Source organism: Martes martes (genome assembly GCF_963455335.1).
Source record: "Martes martes genome assembly, chromosome: 1".
Lineage (NCBI taxonomy): Eukaryota > Metazoa > Chordata > Mammalia > Carnivora > Mustelidae > Martes > Martes martes.
The window spans coordinates 129,939,883-129,945,882 of NC_137888.1; positions in this window are offsets into that span (position 1 = coordinate 129,939,883).

The following is a 6,000-nucleotide window of genomic DNA, read 5'->3' on the forward strand; positions in this document are numbered from 1 at the left end:
CTTCAAGTTAATTTTTGTGAGTGGTGTAAGATAGGTGTCCAATTTCGTTCTGCATGTGCTTATTCTGTTTTTCCATTATTATTTATTGAAAAAACAATCCTTTCCCTATTGAGTCTTCTTAGCTCCTTTGTCAAATATTAGTTAACTGTACATGCATGCATTAATTTCCAGGTTCTCTATTCTGTTCCATTGGTATGTATCTATTTTATGCCAGTACCATAATGTTTTTATTACTATAGCTTTGTAGTATAGTTTGAAATCAGGAAGATTATGCCTCCACCTTTGTTCTTTCTCAGAATTGCTTTGGCTATTTGGAGTCTTTTGTGGTTCCATACAAATTTTAGAATTGTTTTTTTCTCTTTCTATGAAAAATGTCATTGGGATTTTAATAGGGGTTGTAGTGAATCCGTGGATGGCTTTGGACAGTGTAGAGTGTTTTAACAATATTAATGCTTCTGATCCACCACCATGGAGTCCTTCCATTTATTCCTGTTCACTGAGAGTTCATATTCAGTGTATCATATGTGGAATCATGATATGCCTAAGTAATGACGTTGGCTATTTGCAGACCATAAATAGTACATTATATCAAATATCAAAGTGAATGTTTCATTTGGCAGACTTCAGGATTTTGATGTCTTCTATGGATCCCTCTACCTTTTGTGTAATTATTCTAAATACTTTTAGAGTGTTAATACTCTAAGTCAGGATTTCTCAACCTGTGTTGAGGCTAATTTTGTGCATGGGTATACATTATAGGATGTCTAGGAGCATCCCTGGCCTCTAATCACTAGATGCCAGTAGCAACCCCTGTCCCCACCACCTCATTAGGACAGTACAAAATATCTCTGGACATTGTCAATATCATCAAAACACTTGTGGCATGGATATTTATTAATGAGGTGGGATAATAGTATAGTATGGCAGATTGTGTTTTCCAAAGATCCTTATCCCAAATCTGTTCCACCAGACTTGGTCTTGTAATGTGACCTTGATATGCCTGCATTGAGACGGTATGGGTAGGAGATGGGATCTGTTACATTCTCCTTTGAACCTGGGTGGAACTTTGTAACTGCCTCACCCAGTGTAAGGTGGCAGATGTGACATTGTGTCACTGAGGCTAGATTTTAAAGGGCAACGCAACTTCCCCTTGGCTCTCTTGCTGGAGGCCTGACCTTGGAAACTATTTGCTATGCTGTGAGGAAGCTCAGGTACCATGGAGAGGCTATGGGTGGGTATTACAGCTGACAACTCCAGCTAGGCCTCCATCCCAGCCAGCACCCTCCTCCAGACTCATGTGAGTTAAAGAGCCTTCAGATTATTTCAACCCCCAGCCTTCAAGTCTTTGGCTGAAATCCCAGACATTGTAGAGAGGAGCTCTCCCTGTTTGAATTCCAGATCCACAGAAATCATAAGAGGTAGTAAATTCTTCTTATTTTAAACCACGATGTTTGTGATAATTTCTTATACTGCAATAGATAATTAAAACATGTAGGTTAAACAGATTCTTAACTGTAGAGAACAAACTGATGGTTATCAGAGAGGAGCTGGTTGAGGGGATGGGTAAGATAGGTAAAAGGGATTAATAGTACACTGACCATGATGAGCACTGAGTAATGTATAGAATTGTTGAACCACTATATTGTATACCCAAAACTAATATAACACTATATGTTAACTATACTGAAATTAAAATAAGAAACTTAAAACATTTAAGTTAAATGTTTTAACATTTAAAGTTAAATCAGTAAAGTTAAAACATTTAAGTTAAATCAGATCCTTCCCAAATATATATATATATAGTCTAATATTACATATATATATGTAATATTAGACTATATATATATAGACTATATAGACTATATATATATATAGTCTATATATATATAGTCTAATATTACCTTATTAGGATTAGGATTACCCTATAATACTGATACTGTAATACTAATATTACACCATCTATCCCCACAACACAGGCATTCCAAAAAGAAGGAATTCTCAACCTTCCCAAGTTCCATCAAAAACAAAGCAAGGGAGTTGAGGGAAATTGGAAGGGGAGGTGAACCATGAGAGACTATGGACTCTGAAAAACAACCTGAGGGTTTTGAAGGGGCGGGGTGGGAGGGCGGGGGAACCAGGTGGTAGGTATTAGGGAGGGCACAGATTGCATGGAGCACTGGGTGTGGTGAAAAAACAATGAATACTGTTACGCTGAAAATAAATAAAAAATTTAATTAAAAAAAAAAGAAACTGGAAAAAAAAAACAAAGCAAAACGTTCAAAAAAAACCATATCTATACCGTAACTACCAGATTCTTCCCTATACCACCATCTTTATCACTAGTTCACAGAAGCATCGTGATATTGACGTATAGTATGGCAAGCACTGTCAAACTGAATCAATTAACATTTTAGGAGAATTTTCATTCCTACAGGCAAACCACATTCAGCTGCTAGAAACACATGAACTAAAGGGCATGAGTTTAGTTTTATTTTTTAAGCCACATGGGCATACCCACCTGCTACAAACAAGAAACCTAAAAAGGTCAGACTGTAATATAAAAGTCATCTTCAGTGTAATTGCACACTCTGAACAGTGATGTCCCCTGGAATTAAGTGACTTTAAAGTTCTGGAGTAAGATAAACTACGTAGCTTTTTACAGGATTTTATCAGTTAAAGAAGACCTTTGGTTATAAGTAACAGAAAATCCAAACAACATCTGGCTAACCAAATGTTTATTTTTCCCATATAATAAGAAATTTGGAGATTGGGGCTCTTGACATTGGTTCAGAGGCTTGACCGTTATCAGTGCCAGCATTACTGTGATTCTCTTTGCCTTTCCTTCGTGCCTCTTGGATTATGATCATGTTGTAAATACTATAGCTCTGGAGATCCCATCTGTGATCAAGGCTGGAAGGTCAAAGAAGAAAAGGTAGTGCCGGCTGATTTCTCCTTATATCTCTTTGGGCAAAAAATCCCACGGCCACTCCTAGTGCAAGGGAGACTAGGAAAACAAATACTCAGTTTTCACAGCCTCTGTGCAAGAGGTAGGCAAGGAAGAAGTTTGCTGGGTGAGCCTGCAGCATCTGAAATTACTTCATAAATGACAAGTTATCTTGGCCAAACATTCATAAAATAGAATGTGTGTGTGTGTGTGTTTGTGTATACATATATATGTGTGTGTGTGTGTGTATATATGTGTATATATATGTATATATATATCCTTATATATACTCATAAACTCATCCATCTGATTATAACATATACATATATGTCTTAGTTTCAAAATTGGGTGGATTTTTCATTGGTCAGTCAATATGTACAGTATGATCCCATTTTTCTGAAAAATAAATATGAACAAATGGGTATTAAAAACAATGTGGAAGAATAGATACATACAAAAGTATTGGCAGAATTATGCATCTATACCCTTTTTATATTTTCTCACATTTCTACAATAAAACATTAACTGGGAGTAAGAAGAAGGAGTAATACAGGTAGAAAATGAGCATTTAAAATTTTCACTTTAAAAAATAAACACCAGTGAGACAGACCCTCTGTTAACACTGGTGTATAGTCTTTCAAATGGATATACACACACATTTGAACGTTTAATAAGTGTAAAAATCCTAATATATATATATATATATTGGTATTATCTCATTTAATCCAATCATGTTATAAAGTTACTACAAAGAATCTTCATTTCTCATGTGTTTATTATCTCACACCCAAAGTTACAATGTTGAACATGAAAGCAACAATTATTTTTAAAAAAATCACTAATGAACAGATTACCGATAAACTTGCTGCCTGGTCAAGTATTACTGTGCACTCAAAAACTGGCACATATGTGGGGCACCTGGATGGCTCAGTTGGTTAAGCATCTCCCTTCAGCCCGGGTCATGGGATCGAGCCCTGGGTAAGGTGTTGTGCTCTCTGCTCAGCGGGGAGCCTGCTTCCCCCTCTCTCTGCCTGCCTCTCTGCCTACCTTTGCGCTTTCCCTCTCAAATAAATAAATAAAATTCTTTTAAAAAACCACAGAAACCTAGCACATATGCTTATTTAACACATCAGTATCTTTATGTTTCTCATCTACTACTTTTGGGGTTTTTTTTTTTTTGATTTTATTTATTTATTTGACACAGAGAGAGATCACAAGTAGGCAGAGAGGCAGGCAGAGAGGGAGAAGCAGGCTCCTTGCTGAGCAGAGAGCCTGATGTGGGGCTCGATCCTAGGACCCTGAGGCCATGACCTGAGTCGAAGGCAGAGGCTTAACCCACTGAGCCACCCAGGCACCCCTACTTTTGACTTTTTGAGAATGTGATCGTAGCTAAGTTACTACCTCTCTGTATCTCCATTTTATCATCTGAAAAATGGGGATGTAAAGGTATCTACTTTGTGGAATTCATGGGCAGTTTAAATGAATTAATATCTGGTACATTTTAAGCCCTATATAAGTGGTAGCTTTTATTTTTTTTTCTTTTTCAAGTTTTTATTTAAATTCCAGTGAGTTGGGATACCTGGGTGGTTCAGTCGTTAAGTGTTGGCCTTTGGCTCAGGTCGTGATCCCAGGGTCCTGGGATTGAGCCCCACATCGGGCTCCCTGCTCAGCGGGAAGCCTGCTTCTCCCTCTCCCACTCTGCCTGCTTGTGTTCCCTCTCTCACTCTCTCTCTCTCTGTCAAATAAATAAATAAAATCTTAAAAAAAAATTCCAGTTAGTTAACGTACAGTGTAATACTAGTTTCGGGTGTAGAAGTTAGTGATTAACCACTTAGATACAATACCCAGCACTCATCACAAGTGCCCTCCTAATACCCATCCACCACTTAACCCAGCTCCTCCCTCCTCCCCTCCCCTCTAGTAACCCTCAGTTTGTTCTCTATAATTAAGAGTCTGTCTCCTAGTTTGCCGTTTCCCCCAACTATGTTCATTTGATTTGTTTCTTAAATTACACATATGACTGAAATCATATGTTATTTGTCTTTCTCTGACAAAATAAGCCAGAGAAAGGGAAATAATTTCCCTTAACATTATACTTATTTCCCTTAACCTTATACTCTCTAGCTCCATCCACGTTGTTGCAAACAGAAAGATTTCATTCTTTTTTACGGCTGAGTAATATTCCTCCGCGTGTGTGTGTGTGTGTGTGTGTGTGTGTGTGTGTGTGTATCACTTCTTTTTCTTTTTTTAAAAAATTTTGTTTGTTTTAGAGAGAGAAAGAGACAGAGAGAGCACATGAGTGGGGAAAGGGACAAAGGGAGAGGCAGAGAATTTCAAACAGACTCACACTAAGCATAGAGGCCCACACGGGACTTGATCTCACAACCCCAAGATCATGACCTAAGCTGAAACCAAGAGTTCAATGCTTAACTCACTGACCCTCCCAGGCATCCCATACCACTTTTTCTTTATCCATTCATCAGTTGATGGACATTTAGGTTCTTTCCATAATTGGCTATTATTGATAATGCTGCTATAAACATTAGGATGAATGTGTCCATTCAAATCAGTATTTTTGTACCCTTTGGACAAATACTTAGTAGTGCAATTTCTGGGTCATAGGGTAGTTCTATTTTTAACGTTTCGAGGAACCTCCATACTGTTTCTCAGAGTGGCTACACTGCTTTATATTCCCACCAACAGGGTAAGAGTTTTCCCCTTTCTCCACATCCCCACCAATACCTGTTGTTTCCTATATTGTTAATTTTAACCATTATGATAGGTGTGAGGTGCTGTCTCATCATGGTTTTGATTTGTATTTCCCTGATGATGAGTGACATTGAGCATCTTTTAACCATCTGGATGTCTTCTTTGGAAAAATGTCTGTTCATGTCTTCTGCCCATTTCTTAACTGGTTTATTTATTTTTGGGGGGTCTTTAGTTTTTTAAGTTCTTTATATATTTTGGATACAAACCCTTTATCAGATATGTCATTTGCAAATATCTTCTCCCATTCTGTAGGTTGCCTTTTAGTTTCATTGATTGTTTCCTTCACT